The following is a 21,248-nucleotide window of genomic DNA, read 5'->3' as shown; positions in this document are numbered from 1 at the left end:
CCCGTCTCCTCAAAATGCATGCAAAAAGGGACGAAAATGGTACGATTCCACTACTTTCACGTTCATTCCTACCAAACGGACAAAACGAACCAAAGTAGCCAATTCGGGGCAAAATGCAATATAAACAGTACAAAAGTACATGGAAATACGTGCTGAAATAGGCTAAAAAGACTATACAAAATGCGCGTATCAAATCTCCCCAAACCGAACCTTGACTCGTCGTCGAGTAAACTAAAATGCAACTAATGGAACGGAAATGAAAACTCAGAGCTAACTTAACTTGTTTACTTGAGCCAATTTAATGCAACAAAAATTAACAGTTATAGCTATGCAGTCAATATGCAAACGAGTTATAAGTTGTTTAGAAATATAGCCGACCTATCGACCTTGCTAGACCAACAAAATCGGACTCTCACGTGGTCACTCTTCTCTCATGAAGCAAAAGGTGAATAATATATGTGTAAGAGAAGAAGAGAAATACATTCACTCACCTAAACTGCGACCTACATAGCATGCATGCAACAAAAATGAAAGACAATTCAAGTACTAATGCACACACTCCAACCAATAATGTCCGTCACAGCCGAGGACTTACAAATGATATGGGAATAGTGAGGTTCAGGTGAGAAAAGGCAAAACAAGTTATGGTAATGTGGAGGTAAAAGCGCCAAGCTAGTTCCTAAACAGGACCATATAAGACCGTCCAAATCTCAACTGACTGGAAAATAAAGTACAAGTGTCCTTCATTTGGCACACAACTCACTAATCATATACACTATCTCCTCAAAAATATGGAATAAAACGGAAGAGTGAGACCGTCACAAGATAGAAATGAATACAGACGGACTCAAAATCAAACCAGCCCAAATATTTTTGATCTTCATTCTTCTGGTTTTTCACTGTACAACGTGATTTTCTTTTTCATTTTTTTTTCTATATTCACGTTTTTCCTTTTTTTTTTCAATTTCATTTTTTTTTTTATTCATTCTCATTCTCCCTTCCTTTATTTACACCAACTCCAATCAAAATGATACGGGCCGAACTGCAGACGGAAAATCATACCACAAAAGACATGCTAAACTAGCTTGACTAGGCAGGCTCAGTTTGGGATGTAGCTAATGGGTCAAAAAGGCAAGTTTTGGCTTAAGTGGTGCTAAATGGGTGAAAAATATAAGAAAAGGGAAAAATTTGCAAGCACCTCCCTGCATGTGACACCGACCACAAACCCGAATGTGTGCATTTGACAAGAAATCGAATGTCATAAAAGTGCAAAAATGATGAACATACTATGCAAGGAGTACTACTCTCAATTCCTAATGAACTGGTCATGAATGTCACCAGTTATGGGCTCTAAATCTCAGAAATTGTAAAGTAGGTTGCCAATTTATCAAGTCAAGTCTAAACAGTCAGCTATATTTGAACAAAAACTCGTAGACTATGCGTATGACAAAGCTAATAACCATCAACAGAAGTGCAAGGCTCAAGTAAAATGATAAGTTATAATGCAATATCATCACGGAAATCTACCATTCCGACTCAACCTATATGCAAAATAAACGTGAATATTTTTGAATTTTTTGAATTTTTTCTAATTTTTTTGTTTTTTTGTTTTTTGAATTTTAATGAAATAAATACGAATGCAAGCTGAAAAATAGAAACATGAATGCAAAACAAATGCAAATGCAGACTCAAAAGGATGCAATACCCTCCCCAAACCAAAACGGACAACGCCCTCGTTGTCCTCCAAAGATCACCAAAGAAATATATACGGGGGGAGCGGGAATATACAACCAATAAAGAAAGAAAAACAATAAAATAAAAAGGAGACAAAATAAATAAAAGAGCGAGAATAAACATACAAAACACGAACTTCCCCAAACCAGTCAGAAAACTGGGGAAGTGAGTAGACCAGCAACTACTCGTCAGGCTCGTCGTCACGCACGTCCTCCACCGTGTAGTATGGATCCACCTCCTGATCTCTCCTCCTCCTCCTCTGCTCAGCTCGAGCTTTCTCCGCTGCCGCCGCCGGGTCCTCGTCCTCCTCCTCCTCCTCACTAGCAGACTCCGGGTACCCCTCAGCTGGGTACCGGTAAAAGGAAGGGTGTGGCCAACCCTCTGGGATCGGACGGTGTCCCCTCATTTGATACTCGTATAGAGGGAACAAAGTCAAAGCTATGTCCCGCTCCATACGAGCCTGTCTCTCTGCAATCTCAACTAACAAACCGTCACTGCGCCCTTGGTCCATGATCGAGGACGCCTCAAAGGGTGGAGGAGGTACAAAATTATCCGGTAGGACTGGCTGCGCCTGTGTCTGGTCAGCAGGTGCGGGAGTAGTAGGAGTAGGGATCGAGGTAGGTGTGGCCGTGGAAGTCTGGTCACCCGTGGAAGGTGCGGCGGGTAAGGTAGTAGGTGGGCGGACCTGGAGGTGGTACTCGGGTAGAGGTGGTGGTCGAGAACTCCATGCAACAGTGGGCAAAGGGGCAAGACGGGGAAGAGTGTCACAGGGAAGGTCCACGGAGAAGGAACCATCTATCTTCCATGTTCGGTAGTCTGTGGTCAGCCAAGTCTGAGAGTGCATGGCAGCTAGGCTCAAATACCTATCACCGTCTATATAAGGTAAGTTACGAGGCAAGACGGTGAGGAGAGAACGGGCAAGAAAGGTGGATATGCCACCGCAGACAATAGTGCCCATGAGCTTCTCTCCCTGAGCCTGGAAGTACTTGGCGGTCAAATAAGCAATGTTGAGGGTAAAGGGGCCCTTGCCGTCGATGTTCAGGTAACCGCCTAAGATAGAAAGCTCATTGTTGTTGATGTTGTTTGGCTCCTTTCGGCCAAAAATAGTACTTCCCATCAGTCTGAGGAAGTAACGAGCGGGGGGTAGGTGGACCTGAGCGAGCTTCTGCTCGTGAAAAGGAGTCTGTGCCAAATTCCGCCAAAGCAGACTAATGACCTTCCTAGGGGCAGCAATGACGCCCGTAAAGGAAAGGCCGAGTCGGGTACCAAACTCCTCAAGTGTCATAGAAAAGGTCCGGTTATACAACCGGAAGGACACAGAAAGACTAGTAGGGACAACGTCGTGTGCCCCGGAGGAGAAGGTAAAGGAGCTGAAAAACTCAAGGCTCAGCTCCCTAAAAGTGTGGCCACTCATAGTGATGAGTCCGGCCATCCCCGTGCCCCGTAAAAGCTCACAGACTGGCTCGTAGAAGCCGAGCCTCTGAAGTGACGTACGGCAAAGAAGCGCGTAGGGAGAAAATAACAGTCAACTAAGTCATAAAACCTCTTACGATGAACACCATTAATAAAAGTTACCTGGGGAACGCAGGGTGGGAGTCAAGAGTGTCGTCTACTCGGATCGTAACACAGCCAGCAGCAGGTGAAGCACGACCGCGACCCCGGCCTCTAGAACCTGAAGTAGAAGACCGTTCAGTGACGGTACGAGGAACTAGGGCCGCCCTAAAAGTAGCTGCGGCTGTAGGTGAGTCCGCCACAGGTGTGCTCACCGTGGCTGAAGTAGAGGTTGTGGCTGCAGCTGTGACCGCCACTGGGGGAGAAAGGCTAGCAGCAGTGTTAGCAGTAGTAGTGGCTGTGACTGAGGTGGTAGCTGAAACAGGGCTACCAGCAGTGCTAGCCGGAGCAAAAACAGTACCAGCAGCGTAGACTAAGAACACACGAGCTGCGGTACTAACAGAAGTGGAGGCGGTGGTGACAGCAGGGACCACCGTCTCAGACAAGGACAAACTAGAAGTCGAGCTAGTGGAAGGCACAGAGCTAGAATCAATCCTAAAAAAATAGGGCAGGGGAATTTGATAAGCAATTAACGAATTAGCAGCACTGAAAACAGCAGTTAAGCAGCAGAGAATTCCCAAAGACGGTCGAAAAATTCGACCTATTAGCCCAAAAATTCCCAAATTTTTCCTCAATAATTCGAATGAAGACAAGTAAACAGTGATAGGGTGCGGGTAACTGGCATCAATGGCAGCAATTTAATCAACAATTAAGACAAATTAAGCAGAGCCAGCAGTATAGACCCAATGACAGTCGAAAATGTCGACTAAGATGAACCCTAATCACAAATTTCTCGAAAAATTTCGAATTAAACATGTTAATCATCAATGAGGCGAGGGAATTAATCATCAAGAAGGGTAAATTAAGCATAAGAATACAATAATAGTCGAAAAATTCGACCCAAGATGAATACCGAACCCTAATTCCTAATTCACTTCAGAAAAGGCAAAATTAATGAAATTAAAATGCAAAGAAGTGTAGGAATTACTTACTTGATGATGAGGAACCTACAAATAGCAATTAATCGACAATCAACAAGCAACAATGGCGATTTTTGATCGAAAAACCGCGAAATCCTAAAACCCTTAATTGACCGTGTAAAATAGCGTAAATCAAAGGGGAAGTAGAGGGCAAATGACGATTAATTTGCAATAAACAAAATGTAGGTGGTAGATTTGGTAAATGGACAAGAAAATGGAGGATTTTGGGGTTTTTTTATCACAAATAAGGTTGAGGGAGACGGAATAATGAAGAAGAAATGAAATAATAAAACAAAGGAGGGAGTTAAAGAGACTCCCTGCGTGTAATTTCCAATTTCACTCGATCGAGTGGTTTAGAACTGCTCGATCGAGTACTTCTTGTATTCATCTACTCGATCGAGTGAAAAGTTACTCGATCGAGAACTCCCCTTTTCAGCTTTTGTCGATCGAGTAATATGGGATCATTCGATCGAACAGAATTCACTCGATCGTGTACAAAAAGTACTCGATCGAGCTCTTTTCCTCTTGTAAGCTCTTGAATTTGCGTATAATTCCTCAAACCTGCATAAAAACACTCGCAAAAATATCCCAAAGTACCAAATACGAATAGTAACAGTCCATAGTCTTCTAATCTATGCTAAAAATGTCTAAATTCTAATTTTCCTAATTAAAAGCAATAAACAGATCCGACGGAAATTAAAAATTGTTTATACAAATTGGTACACGGGGCATTTCCCCGCTCACTTCTCAAAGCAATTCAGTAGCCCCTCGGAGGGCTTCTGACTGGAGGACGTCATCTCAGCAACATTAATCGTCCTCTTCAATTTCCACGAGCTTGAACTTGAATCGTTGGGAGGAGAATAATTGACGTCCACATACGCGCGAACTTTTCTCGTCCTTACTCCTTTCTCACCAGCTTTAACATCATCGCTCCCACTTTGACTGACATTAATTGCATAATACTTATTGACAGCTCCTGCATTATCTTCATCTGTACCTGCAGCAAGGAAAACAGACGAACTTTCCTCTTTTTTGCTCTCAACCTGAGGCGGAGGGGTCACGATAGCAGCACGTTGTTCCAAATCTTCATTTGGAGTGTCAATAGGAGGGTCAGTAGAAGAGAGGGCATTGAAAGGCTGAGCTTGCATGGGAGCCCTTCGGAACTTAGACTGATGGAATATCAATTCCTCGTCCCCAACCTGGAAAGTCAATGTCTTGCCCCCGACGTATATCATTACACGGGCAGTAAATAAAAATGGTCTCCCAAAAATGATAGGGGTATGGGTATCTTCGGGGATGTCAAGTACAACGAAGTCAACGGGAATAAAGAACCTCCCGATCTTAACAGGTATGTCTTCTATGACACCTAGTGGCCGTGATATGCTACGGTCGGCCATCTGAACAGTCATATTTGTGCAATTAAACTTGGTCAAACCAAGTCTCTTAGCCGAGAGACAATGTAAGACACTCACGCTAGCGCCAAGATCGCATAACGCGTTATCAATTAAGTGGGTACCAATATGACACGGAATCGAAAAACTACTCGGGTCTGACTGTTTGGGAGGTAACTTATTCTGAACTAGGGCCGTCCCTACCTCGGTCAAAGCTACCGTCTCCTGGTCGTTAATGTGCCTCTTAGGCGATAAAATTTCTTTCATAAATTTAAGGTAAGAGAATACATGTGTTAGCAATTCGGCGAATGGCATAGGGACTTGCAAGCTTTTCAGGAGTTCGGCAAATTTGCCGAATTGTTGATTAACCTTAGTACTCTGCAAATGCCTCGGGAAGGGCACCGTGATGGGTATCTCGAGCCCTTTGTTCCTCTCTTCCAATGTATCAGCCGGATCAAGCTATAAATCCTTCGATCGAGACTTCTTTCCTCTCGAACGTGGTCTTTCAGGTGATTTTTCACTCGATTGAGCACTAGCAGGCCTTAATTGACCGTGTAAAATGGCGATTTTTGATCGAAAAACCGCGAAACCCTAAAACCCTTAATTGACCGTGTAAAATAGCGTAAATCAAAGGGGAAGTAGAGGGCAAATGACGATTAATTTGCAATAAACAAAATATAGGTAGTAGATTTGGTAAATGGACAAGAAAATGGAGGATTTTGGGGGTTTTTGATCACAAATAAGGTTGAGGGAGACGAAATAATGAAGAAGAAATGAAATAATAAAACAAAGGAGGGAGTTAAAGAGACTCCCTGCGTGTAATTTCCAATTTCACTCGATCGAGTGGTTTAGAACTGCTCGTTCGAGTACTTCTTGTATTCATCTACTCGATCGAGTGAAAAGTTACTCGATCGAGAACTCCCCTTTTCAGCTTTTGTCGATCGAGTAATATGGGATCATTCGATCGAACAGAATTCACTCGATCGTGTACAAAAAGTACTCGATCGAGCTCTTTTCCTCGTGTAAGCTCTTGAATTTGCGTATAATTCCCCAAACCTGCATAAAAACACTCGCAAAAATATCCCAAAGTACCAAATACGAATAGTAACAATCCATAGTCTTCTAATCTATGCTAAAAATGTCTAAATTCTAATTTTCCTAATTAAAAGCAATAAACAGATCCGACGGAAATTAAATATTGTTTATACAAATTGGTACACGGGGCATTTCCCCGCTCACTTCTCAAAGCAATTCAGTAGCCCCTCGGAGGGCTTCTGACTGGAGGACGTCATCTCAGCAACATTAATCGTCCTCTTCAATTTCCACGAGCTTGAACTTGAATCGTTGGGAGGAGAATAATTGACGTCCACATACGCGCGAACTTTTCTCGTCCTTACTCCTTTCTCACCAGCTTTAACATCATCGCTACCACTTTGACTGACATTAATTGCATAATACTTATTGACAGCTCCTGCATTATCTTCATCTGTACCTGCAGCAAGGAAAACAGACGAACTTTCCTCCTTGTTGCTCTCAACCTGAGGCGGAGGGGTCACGATAGCAGCACGCTGTTTCAAATCTTCATTTGGAGTGTGAATAGGAGGGTCAGTAGAAGAGAGGGCATTGCAAGGCTGAGCTTGCATGGGTGCCCTTCGGAACTTAGACTGATGGAATATCAATTCCTCGTCCCCAACCTGGAAAGTCAATGTCTTGCCCCCGACGTCTATCACTACACGGGCATTAAATAAAAATGGTCTCCCTAAAATGATAGGGGTATAGGTATCTTCGGGGATGTCAAGTACAACGAAGTCAACGGGAAAAAAGAACCTCCCGATCTTATTAGGTATGTCTTTTATGACACCTAGTGGCCGTGATATGCTACGGTCGGCCATCTGAACAGTCATATTTGTGCAATTAAACTTGGTCAAACCAAGTCTCTTAGCCAGAGACAGCGGTAAGACACTCACGCTAGCGCCAAGATCGCATAACGCGTTATCAATTAAGTGGGTACCAATATGACACGGAATCGAAAAACTACCCGGATCTGACTGTTTGGGAGGTAACTTATTTTGAACTAGGGCCGTCCCTACCTCGGTGAAAGCTACCGTTTCCTGGTCGTTAATGTGCCTCATACGCGATAAAATTTCTTTCATAAATTTAAGGTAAGAGGGTACCCGTGTTAGCAATTCGGCGAATGGCACAGTGACTTGCAAGCTTTTCAGGAGTTCGACAAATTTGCCGAATTGTTGATTAACCTTAGTACTCTGCAAACGCCTCGGGAAGGGCACCGTGATGGGTATCTCGAGCCCTTTGTCCTCTCTTCCAATGTATCAGCCGAATCAAGCTCTAAATCCTTCGATCGAGACTTCTTTCCTCTCGAATGTGGTCTTTCAGGTGATTTTTCACTCGATCGAGCACTAGCATGCCTTAATTGACCGTGTAAAATGGCGATTTTTGATCGAAAAACCGCGAAACCCTAAAACCCTTAATTGACCGTGTAAAATAGCGTAAATCAAAGGGGAAGTAGAGGGCAAATGACGATTAATTTGCAATAAACAAAATGTAGGTGGTAGATTTGGTAAATGGACAAGAAAATGGAGGATTTTGGGGGTTTTTGATCACAAATAAGGTTGAGGGAGACGAAATAATGAAGAAGAAATGAAATAATAAAACAAAGGAGGGAGTTAAAGAGACTCCCTGCGTGTAATTTCCAATTTCACTCGATCGAGTGGTTTAGAACTGCTCGATCGAGTACTTCTTGTATTCATCTACTCGATCAAGTGAAAAGTTACTCGATCGAGAACTCCCCTTTTCAGCTTTTGTCGATCGAGTAATATGGGATCATTCGATCGAACAGAATTCACTCGATCGAGTACAAAAAGTACTCGATCGAGCTCTTTTCTTCGTGTAAGCTCTTGAATTTGCGTATAATTCCCCAAACTTGCATAAAAACACTCGCAAAAATATCCCAAAGTACCAAATACGAATAGTAACAGTCCATAGTCTTCTAATCTATGCTAAAAATGTCTAAATTCTAATTTTCCTAATTAAAAGCAATAAACAGATCCGACGGAAATTAAAAATTGTTTATACAAATTGGTACACGGGGCATTTCCCCGCTCACTTCTCAAAGCAATTCAGTAGCCCCTCGGAGGGCTTCTGACTGGAGGACGTCATCTCAGCAACATTAATCGTCCTCTTCAATTTCCACGAGCTTGAATTTGAATCGTTGGGAGGAGAATAATTGACGTCCACATACGCGCGAACTTTTCTCGTCCTTACTCCTTTCTCACCAGCTTTAACATCCTCGCTCCCACTTTGACTGACATTAATTGCATAATACTTATTGACAGCTCCTGCATTATCTTCATCTGTACCTGCAGCAAGGAAAACAGACGAACTGTTGGAGTAAGTGTCCTCCGACAATAATGCGATCACAATTGTTGATCAAATTGATCACATATTTAAATCTCATACCAAGAATACGAAAGGGATGATACATTACATATATAGTCAACTGGTCCACACATATCGGTAATGATTGGCTGGCTAGAGTTTGACATTACTGTCGTGCGACGGTGGTGATCAGTTGATCCCTTGAGGTCACACCTAAAGGACGATTCCCTTAATTGAAAAGGTTAATTAATTGTATGCCGATACAGATTAATTAATTCCTTAAAATTGAACAAATTATTATCATAAGAGAGATAATGACATCTTATTATAATGTGATTAAATGAGACTTTATTTAGTAATTTAAGAAGTTATATTACGAAAATTAATCGGTGTTTGCGAAACACGCGAGATGAGAATGATAAGTTAGTTATAATTACAAGATGTTGTGAATTATACTAACTAGTAATTAAATGACCATTTTATGAGAAAGTAATTTTATATTACTAGTCAATTTGTTAAATATGATTTATTTAATTTGTAAATGATATTTAATTTGTTAAATATGCATTTTAAATTAAAACATGACATAAGACATGTCACATGTCACATGACATACAATTGTACAATTGACAAAAATAAAATGGACTCCATATTACCACATGTAAACCGAAATATTGGTGAGCTTGTGAGAAATTTTGTCTTGTTCATTTGTCTTATTCATTTGTCTATGACACTTGATAGTGACTTGACCATGCAAAAGCCTTACACCAATTTGTCTTGTGAAGACAAAAGGAAAAAGAAAAATTGGTCCATATACCATACACCAACCGGTTTTGGTGAAAAAAGTGAGTGGATTTTTCCTCTTTTTATCATTCTCTCATGTTTTATGAAAAACAACTACTTCTCTCTCTTGTTCTTCATAAAATTCAAGTTTTATGAATCTAATTTATTTAAATCAATAACTAATAATACTAGTAGTAGTATATGAGTATTAGTAATCAATTTTAAGGTAAACCACATTACAAATATCTAGTACATATTAGTTTGTGGATTTGAGGGATAGTTTTGGGTGCTACTAATTGAAGGGCTTCTAATTCGAAGTCATGAATGTTCATCCATTAATGGAAAGCTCAAGAACTAACAAGAAGGAGATCTTGTTGGTGCCCGTATGATGACCGAAATTATCATAGTAAGGAACATGATTTCTTCTCTTACCTTTTTAGTTTGCATGCATAAGATCAAGAATTTATTTTATGACTAAATAAATTTGAAACATATAAGAATATGTTGTATAATGAGATATAGATTTTCAACAAGCGGTATCATGAGCACAAGGTTGTTTGCATGCAAATCGGTTATAGTTTTTCCGAGTTATACGATTAACATATAAAACTTATAAATTTGTGTTTATTATGATATATCACGAAATTTATTATGCATGTTAAAGTTTCTGATCCTAAAATGTATTTAGGATTTTTTGGTTAATTTATGGATTTTTATTGTTCATTTTATTTAATAATGGCATTAAAATGTGATTTTTATGATAAAAATGTCATTTTGGACGAAAATTAGCTAAACTTCGAATTTTTCAGTGATTTTTGGATATGTTTTCACATATATTATTTTTAGATGATCTGGAAATTTTCAAAAATTTTGGAGTTTTTATGCTCGAAATATGGATTTTTCATTATAAAAATCGGATTTAGATAAAAAATAGGTTAATATGAGAAATATTTCGAATCTGGTCATAGAAATTTAGTATGTTGTCACATGCAATTTTACAAGATGTGTGTAAAATAATAGGCTATAAAGAAGTCTTCATGCATGATTTATGAATTTTTGATGAAAATAGCATAAATAGTGACTTAATTAGTGAAAAATTGCTAAAACATACTTCATGACTAAGGAAAAACGTCACATGTTGCATTTTATTATCCTTTTCAGATCTAAAATTGAAATGTTGATGAATATAATTTTTCTCATGTTTTTATGATTATAATTGATAAATCCGATAAACCGCAACATTGTTTTTCCCGATAACTTTCGAAATTTTTAACCTAAGTTTTTGAATATTATGAGTGTCATTGTATTTTTCCAGAATGTTCATGAGTTTAATTTTCAAATTTTGAATTTATTTGAAATTTTTGTGATTTATTTGAAGTTTATGGCATTTTATTGTAATTTTGAGTCCATTAATGAACAATTTTAAGAAATATGAGTTAATTATAGTCAATAAGTTAGTGGAGACTAATTTTGAGTCCTAAGTTGGTTAGGGTAATTAACTTGTGCATAAATATGATTTTATGTAATTTATTGTGATTTTAAAAGGTTGAATCACGCAAATCCGTAAAAACCGATTAATATACGATATTGGCTCCTTAAAGGCGATTTAGCATAAAATTGGGCATGTTCATACATATTATAATGCTGCATTTTATTTATGATTGTCATAATTTTATTTTATGTAATTTTGAATTATGTAATTTTTACTTAGTATGGCCTTAGTTTTTAATTGGTATTACCCGAAATGTATGGGAATATCGATTCAGTTGTAATTTATTGTGATCTCGTATCACCGTTTTGTAATTTAATATATTTATTTTATTTTAATTACAAATGTATAATAGGAAATTATGTAATTTGTTATGTAATTTATTTATTCCGGAGTTCCTTGAAGACGGTGTCACTCAAGGAAGACGATACATAAAGATAGTGTTACCTCGAGATACGTGCCAAAACCGAAGTTCAAGGGACCAATGGAGTTGGTTTCTGAATATGTAATAGTTAATTAGATTTTCTATTTTAGGAAGGCCATACTAGGATTTATTTTATATTTTGCATTTTATTTATATGTCGCATGCATCGCTAAATCGCCATAACTAAAACATGCATTGTCATTTTAATCGAGTATATCGACCATGTCAATTAGAATTATCGTAGTTCACCGCTTTAGTTCACTTAAAACGTGATAGATAATAAATTGACATGACCTCTCGCTAAAAATAATCAATTGAGACTTAGCCTTACCAAAAATTAGAAACCATGAAGTACCAGTTTCGCAAGGGAGTTGAGCCGGCTTTACCGTAAGACAAACCTTGTTACGTTGGTGAAGTGGGTGATAAATGTCTATCCACCGAATTCATGTTGATGAGGGATGAATCGGCCCTACCGTGCCCAAGTTGATGTGGATTTGGATCATGGACATATTTATTCAAAATTTGGATTGAGCTCAACGGAAGTATTCGTGACCGTAGTCGCATGTGTTCCGGGCTAAAGATAAAAGTTAATGTAATTTTATCGACCAAGAGTTCTAAAAGTAGAATCAGTTAAAGAGTTAATCCACCGAGTTATATTGATAAGGGATGAATCGGCCCTACCGTGCCCAAGTTAATATGAATTTGGATCTTGGAATCATTTATCATAGTTGGGTAGAGGTCACTATGTAAATGCTTTACTTGTTATTTACAAGTATTAATAAAACGATAAATGTTAAGTTTTCCACTATTCCGTTATCATATTATTCTATTTCTTTACCACAATTCATATACGATATCATTTCGTTTTTTGATTCAAATCTCCATTAAAACATCGTAACTAAAGACAAATATGATTTTGCTTCTAAAACCTCAAATAAACCATTGCTAAGGATCTCTTGTAAAGAGTATAGATTAAAGTTATTCATTATCAAAAAGGTTTTTGATTCTTGACTAACATATATATTTACAATGAATTGTTTCTCATATGCTTAATTAAATTAAGTACCTTGAAGCGATAAATTGTTTTGGTGATTAGATTTGTTAGAATTCGTAATTGACCAAAATAATGCAACCACTTCAATGAAAGTTTTAAGACTAAAACGAACAAATGAAGAGTAATCTTCATGAATTCAATTTTGCTTCTTAAAGCAAAGACTCATTGAAATGAGTGGGAACATTCTCTTAAACCGTTAAGATGAGGACGAGGTTCAAGAAGTAAAGATTATAATGGAATTGATACAAGGTAATGTTAAAAGTAAAGTTATTGAGAATGACGATACTAAACCTGTCAATCCCGACCAATAAAGTTTCCATTGTCTTAAATGTTGGACACTAGAAAGGAAACTACCCCAAGTTGTTAAAGAATAAGCAAGTTAGTTGTGGGACATCTAATAAGACTTAGTTCTTTATTTATTTGATTGACATAAATTTTGCTAGTACCATTTCGTCAATATTAGAAACCGATGGTGGTTTTCATCATTGTATGCGATACATAGAATGATTAGAATATGACGACTAGCAACAATAATGTTGAGAGATAGAGTCATTGTGTACTAAATCTAGTTTTTGGGTTTAGAGTTGTACTTAATTGTGACTATTAAGTGAATAAACTCTAAATAAGAATATGAACTTGTTAAGATACAAAAGAGGTTTCATTTTTTGTAACCCTATACACCACGATTTGATATATGGCTAGCCCATTATCAATGTAAATATATTCTAAACCAAACTAGAATGATATATCATGTAGATGATGCAAGACTCAAATTGGTAACCCAAGATTAAACCTTAGAATCTGGAATGATGAACGCAAAGAGTTATCGAGTACTCTTGAAACCATTAGATCTTATGGTATATGCGTATCTTGTATTCAAGGCAAGATGTCTCGTGCCTTTTGGTTGAAAAGGAGATCGAGGTTGTAAATCATTGATCCAAAATAGGTTGATCATTTTCTTTTACCAACGATTTAGGTTGACACTAATGTGTTCACTTAATAAGGTAAATAGAGAAATCTTTGAAGAAGTTCAAAAGTTCAAAGAAGCACGATTTAATCGTGATGGGATTATCAAAGTAAAGACTTTGATATAAGCCAAAGGAAATGTGATATAGTATCATAAGTTAATCTCTCTTAGCACACATTATGGAATAATGTGTGATTGGATAAGAATTCAAACGCTATTCGATATGGTTTGGACTTCAATCAAGTTACCTTGAGTTACTTGATTCTCTTGGGGATTTTATCATTTTGTCTAAATTATTTTCCCACTAAATCTAAAACGAATCATATGAGATATGAAATGGTAAAGTACCATATTTGTAAGTTTACACAAGAAACAAATGCTCATTTTTCCCTTTCAATTATCACGAGTACAACGGGTTTGCGGCTCGTGAAGCTGTCTTTCTAAAATACAAGTTTATTTCTAGAAGACGGAGTGGGAGAAATTATTCAAGAGCCACAAAGAATGCCACAGAGAATGTTATGTCGCAAGAAACTGGTCTTTCTTGACTACATGAGACGTTTTGTGTAAGATGTTGTTTCTTTAAAACCTAGGAGGTTAAATTCGTCACTTGTTGAAAATGATGAATTCATGCTACTTTTATGAAAGTAAAGAGCTTATAACTTACAAAAGAAATCGTTTGATTCAAGTTGATTACTTCTAGAAAGTAATGAACATATGACTTACATGAGAGTGTTAAAGTCACAACTCAATACAAGGAATCCGAAATAAAAGGGCTTGATTAGTGACAAAGGGTTTTGCACTAATAAAGAGAGATTTCAAAGCAAGATTGGTGGCAAAGAGTTTTGCACTGGTTGAAATGCTTAAGTCTATTTGGATCTTCTTAGGGATTGTGTTTCATTATTATGAAATACATAGCGAGTGAATCTAAAACCCACTTCTACAATTGGAAGGAATGTATTCAATACATGTCTTGAGTTTTGTAGATTCTTGCAATCCTAAAATAATGTGAAACTTAAGAGAGAATCTTAAGTAGGACATCAATGAGTTGGAATCAATGTTTTGATCATGTTATAAAACTTTTCTCGATAAGTCGAGAAGTTGTGTTTATACATGGAGTTTAGTGGGAGTTACGGAATTTTAAATTAGTCTTATATGTGGATGACATATTGATCATTGGGAATGATTTAAGAGTTGGAGAAATATAATACATCTTTAATATCCAGATTTATGAAGATAAATCCACATGATATTAGCGTCAAATAAGAAGTCTTATGTTGATAAGATTCATTACTAGTTCTATCAAGTAGAACATATTTGATTGATTCCATTTGCTTCCGCTGCCGAATCAATTAAATAGGAAATGATGTATAACACTTCATATACTTTGAGTATGATGAATTGTTTCAAAATCGAATTCAAGAAATAGTTACCAAGTAGCCATATTGATTACCTTTAACTGCTTGCAGAAGCATTAAGGATGTAAAGCAAAGTGTTTTTGATGCAATTTTGTGTAAGGGTGTTACACAAGTGACAGTTGACAATTGAGATTGAGCATGGTTTCCGACAAAACCATAATCAAAACACATTAGGATGGTTAAGATACTATTGTGGCTATGTTATTTAAGAAATAGATTTTCTAGAATCGTTCTAGGCAATAAAGAACAATGAGAAATATTTACAACGGAAATTGAGTACACTTGCAATCATGGGATGTGCAAGAAGGATGAGTCCCGCACACTGTGAAAAAAGTGGGAGATATTCTAAGGCTAGAGGGCCTATGTCTTGATTGGATCTCGACACGTACTCAGAAAGTTTGTAATGCAAATGTATACATTACAAGGAAAACAAGTATGTAGTAAGGTTGAGTAAGGTACAAGAAGTTGATAAAACCTACTAACCAAAGCCTTCTCATAGGCTAAACATGATGAGTCATGTCATTTCAATTGAATTGAGATGAACAACTACATTCAAGATCAAACTAGATTATAGAATATGAAATAGTAATCAGGCATTGACTATTCATATGTGATAATCGCATTTGTCGTTCGAGTTTTTACTTTAAAACTCTTTTATTATACTTTGTTACATCCAAACGGGTTGTAGAGACAACATTGAACCCCGTTAAAGTGAACCCAGATTAACATGGTATTCGCCCATAGTCACTTGTATGAGGTGACGTCTCGAAGTGACAAGAGTGTGATGCGATTGATGGCAAGTTCAAGTGCCATAGAGTCATGTGAGATGACTAGTCGATCACATAGGCAGACTGTTAGGAACACTTTGTCGGGTAGTGACCGCTTATAGAGTTCTGGCAAATTTATATACCCTGGTCCTGGCGAGAGCTACTATAGTATTCTAATGAGTCGATTCTTTTGACTAAAGACTGTTCGCCTAAGATGGCACAGTTTCAGATTAACTTTGATTTGTGTTACTACGACCTTCGTAAATGGGGTCAAATGGGCATATTTTGGGTTATGATGGCTGTGGCTAGTCGAAGGGAATAAGTGTGATAGGAATTGTCCACCCCCTTGTCAGGGTTAAAACAATATCTCAGGGCCACTCGAGGAGTAATGAACTGGAAATGCGTGGCCACGCTCGGATGGCATCTATGGTAGATAACTCCGGTCAATCAGTTATTCTCCAGATCGAGGAAACCACTCTCGATATGATCACTTGCACGTACGACCGAAAGACACCTTGCATTGAGTGGGAGATAGTAATAGGACAAGAGAATTGGTGACGCACACTTGTCGAGGACAAGTGGGAGATTGTTGGAGTAAGTGTCCTCCGACAATAATGCGATCACAATTGTTGATCAAATTGATCACATATTTAAATCTCATACCAAGAATACGAAAGGGATGATACATTACATATATAGTCAACTGGTCCACACATATCGGTAATGATTGGTGGCTAGAGTTTGACATTACTTGCTGTGCGACGGTGGTGATCAGTTGATCCCTTGAGGTCACACCTAAAGGACGATTCCCTTAATTGAAAAGGTTAATTAATTGTATGCCGATACAGATTAATTAATTCCTTAAAATTGAACAAATTATTATCATAAGAGAGATAATGACATCTTATTATAATGTGATTAAATGAGACTTTATTTAGTAATTTAAGAAGTTATATTACTAAAATTAATCGGTGTTTGCGAAACACGCGAGATGAGAATGATAAGTTAGTTATAATTACAAGATGTTGTGAATTATATTAACTAGTAATTAAATGACCATTTTATGAGAAAGTAATTTTATATTACTAGTCAATTTGTTAAAAATGATTAATTTAATTTGTAAATGATATTTAATTTTTTAAATATGCATTTTAAATTAAAACATGACATAAGACATGTCACATGTCACATGACATACAATTGTACAATTGACAAAAATAAAATGGACTCCATATTACCACATGTAAACCGAAATATTGGTGAGCTTGTGAGAAATTTTGTCTTGTTCATTTGTCTTATTCATTTGTCTATGACACTTGATAATGACTTGACCATGCAAAAGCCTTACACCAATTTGTCTTGTGAAGACAAAAAGAAAAAGAAAAATTGGTCCATATACCATACACCAACCGGTTTTGGTGAAAAAAGTGAGTGGATTTTTCCTCTTTTTATCATTCTCTTATGTTTTATGAAAAACAACTACTTCTCTCTCTTGTTCTTCATAAAATTCAAGTTTTATGAATCTAATTTGTTTAAATCAATAACTAATAATACTAGTAGTAGTATATGAGTATTAGTAATCAATTTTAAGTTAACCACATTACAAATATCTAGTACATATTAGTTTGTGGATTTGAGGGATAGTTTTGGGTGCTACTAATTGGAGGGCTTCTAATTTGAAGTCATGAATGTTCATCCATTAATGGAAAGCTCAAGAACTAACAAGAAGGAGATCTTGTTGGTGCCCATATGATGACCGAAATTATCATAGTAAGGAACATTATTTCTTCTCTTATCTTTTTAGTTTTTTTTTTTTTTTTTTGGTACATCGAAGGACCGGCATTTTTAGAGTCCCCGGTGGACTTTATACAATAAAGGGGAGGGGGGATTCGAACCTGCGACCTATCGTCAGCAGTACCTCAGTCCTTACCACTAGGCAACGACCTCATTGGCTTCTCTTATCTTTTTAGTTTGCATGCATAAGATCTAGAATTTATTTTATGACTAAATAAATTTGAAACATATAAGAATATGTTGTATAATGAGATATAGATTTCCAACACGAACTTTCCTCCTTTTTAATCTCAACCTGAGGCGGAGGGGTCACGATAGCAGCACGTTGTTCCAAATCTTCATTTGGAGTGTCAATAGGAGGGTCAGTAGAAGAGAGGGCATTGTAAGGCTGAGCTTGCATGGGAGCCATTCGGAACTTAGACTGATGGAATATCAATTCCTCGTCCCCAACCTGGAAAGTCAATGTCTTGCCCCCGACGTCTATCACTACACGGGCAGTAAATAAAAATGGTCTCCCTAAAATGATAGGGGTATGGGTATCTTCGGGGATGTCAAGTACAACGAAGTCAACGGGAATAAAGAACCTCCCGATCTTAACAGGTATGTCTTCTATGACACCTAGTGGCCGTGATATGCTACGGTCGGCCATCTGAACAGTCATATTTGTGCAATTAAACTTGGTCAAACCAAGTATCTTAGCCAGAGACAGCGGTAAGACACTCACGCTAGCGCCAAGATCGCATAACGCGTTATCAATTAAGTGGGTATCAATATGACACGGAATCGAAAAACTACCCGGGTCTGACTGTTTGGGAGGTAACGTATTCTGAACTAGGGCCGTCCCTACCTCGTTCAAAGCTACCGTCTCCTGGTCGTTAATGTGCCTCTTACGCGATAAAATTTCTTTCATAAATTTAAGGTAAGAGGGTACCTGTGTTAGCAATTCGGCGAATGGCACAGTGACTTGCAAGCTTTTCAGGAGTTCGGCAAATTTGCCGAATTGTTGATTAACCTTAGTACTCTGCAAACGCCTCGGGAAGGGCACCGTGATGGGTATCTTGAGCCCTTTGTTCCTCTCTTCCAATGTATCAGCCGGATCAAGCTCTAAATCCTTCGATCGAGACTTCTTTCCTCTCGAACGTGGTCTTTCAGGTGATTTTTCACTCGATCGAGCACTAGCAGGCTCTCGATCGAGTTGTTCTTTATCAGCATTACTCGATCGACCAAAAATGTCATTCGATCGAGCAGATTCTTCCGCAAATTCACTCGATCGAGCAGTTTTATTTACTCGATCGAGCTCTTCTTTTTCCTGTTCACTCGATCAAGTAGAAATTCCACTCGATCGAGTCCTTTCTTCAGCATTTTTACTCGATCGACCCCCAGAAATTAGTCGATCGAGTACTTTCTTTGTCGTCAGCTCTTTTTCTTCGACAGTGCACTGTTCATCAGCAGCAATTTCCTTCCCCGGGTCTGATTTCGGTCCTTCATATGAATAACCGCTCCTCAAATTAACTAAATTTACCGTCTCATGTGGATTCTTATGTCCCGGTTTCCTTGTGGACTGGTTCGCGGCTAACTGGGCAACATGAGTTTCAAGTGCCTTGATAGATGCATCTTTTTGTTGATCACTCAGCTGTCACTGCTTTGTCAAATACTGTAACATCGTCTTCAACTCACCTAGCTCACTTACCCCACCAGAAGATGATGTACCTTGGTTCGGTGTAGGAAAGGAAGGAGGCTTCTGAAAGCCTTGTTGAGCCTTATGAGGAGGGATATATGGCTGCTGCTGCTGTAGAGGAGGGGTAGGATTGAGCACATTTTGACTTATCCACCTCAAATTGGGATGGACTGTCCCTTGGTTATTATAATAGGAACCCCCTCCTTGCCTGCATTGTTGAAAAGCAAGGACCCGTTCCTTCTCTGTAAGACAGCCAACAACAGTGTGACCGTCATTGCTCCCACACCTCTCACATGTGACAGTCTCCTCTCTAGTAAGAAAATGGACCGTCTGAGGCTCCCCAGCAGAATGCAGCTCTAACTTATCAAATCTAGCATTCATGGCTTCTAGCTGAGCCACAACTTGCTTATCAACTGCATAAACTGTTCTAATACCGTCCCTCGGGTTCCCACACTCAGCACAGTGGATCACCATCTCTTCAATAAGAGCCCATCCCTTATCATCGTCAGTGTTCTTTTGGAATCTTCCGTTGGATGATGCATCAAGTATGGTCTGTGATCATCGTACAACACATTGTAGAACTGATTGGACAAGAACCACGGATCAAAAACATGGTGAGGAAGAGACCTCACCAACCTCTTGATACGGCACCATGCTTCATAGAAAGTTTCATCAGGTGCCTGTTTGAAACTGGTAATCTTGGCCCTCAGCTGATTAGTGCGCTGCGGAGGGAAATATCTCTTATAAAAAGCAAGAGCCAGGGTCTCCCAGTCTGTGACCCCCGCGGCCGTGTGGTCCAAATCAGTCAGCCACTCCCTAGCTGAGTCAGTCAAAGAAAAAGGAAACAGAACCTCCTTAATCTTGTCTTGAGTTACCCCCTTTGTGGCGGGGATAGTAGAACAGTAGTCCATAAAGACCTCCATATGCTTCCTCGGGTCTTCACCTGCCACAACTCTAAAGAGATTTCTCTCCACCAGATTGATATAGGACGGACGGATGTCGAAAGTATTCCCATCCTCAGTCTGGAGATTGAAACCTTTAGGAATAGATGATGCTTTAGGCTCCAAATGACTAGCAATATTCGGCATCTTTACTGGTTGGTTTACAGAACTGAAAGTGTCTTCTTCAAAAGATGTATTTTCGGTAAATAGGAAATGCTGAAGTTCGGGTTCGAAAGTACTCAAGGCTTCCTTTCGTGATTCTCTTTGCAGACAGAGTCTATGCCCAATGCAGTCTCTCGGCTCGAATCACCGGAACTAACTCCAACCCGTTTGACTCAGGCATACACAACACTGAAAGAAATGAATAAGAACTGCCTAAAGGAATAAAAATTCCCTGAGACGGATAAAATAAACGAAACAAAGACAGATAGGGCAATTGCCTCCCCGGCAACGGCGCCAAAATTTGACAGGGCTGTCGTATACCTATCAAAAATGACTAACTAAACTAACTATATAGCTAGGGAAGTCAGGTCGATCTACTCAGGGAGGCAAGATATCTGTAAGAGTCCGTCTATTTGGTTACAAATTGGGGGGGGGGGGGGGTTATAATTTGATTTTCTAAACTAAAAGGTTTAAAGGAAGAGAAGCAAGGAAAGAGCAATAAAGGCAGAAAATGAGATTAAACTATCAATAGAGAGGGGACATGTCAGGATTTTGGTTCATTACGGTAGTCCAGTGACTCAACTGTAAACAACTTAGATAAATTACTGCGAGACGGATATGGAAAGGTCCTTCCGGTCCACTTTCTATCCTAAATTACCACTAAATTAACTTCCGTCCTTGTCAGGGTAGTCTACTGTTCATAGCAGGCCTATTTAGTCCAA

At 38.5% G+C, this 21,248-nt stretch overlaps 1 non-coding gene across 1 annotated transcript; it reads left to right on the top strand.

Annotated features, from left to right (window-relative positions):
• The first annotated feature begins 20,029 nt into the window (after positions 1–20,029).
• Positions 20,030–20,135, top strand: LOC141603812 (small nucleolar RNA R71). Its single transcript, XR_012525660.1, has one exon. It is a non-coding gene; the product is annotated as a small nucleolar RNA R71 (small nucleolar RNA).
• Positions 20,136–21,248: the final 1,113 nt, after the last annotated feature.

The sequence above is a fragment of the Silene latifolia genome, chromosome 9 (genome assembly GCF_048544455.1).
Source record: "Silene latifolia isolate original U9 population chromosome 9, ASM4854445v1, whole genome shotgun sequence".
Lineage (NCBI taxonomy): Eukaryota > Viridiplantae > Streptophyta > Magnoliopsida > Caryophyllales > Caryophyllaceae > Silene > Silene latifolia.
The sequence above is the reverse complement of the archived record's forward strand: the minus strand, read 5'-3'. Positions and strand labels throughout refer to the sequence as shown.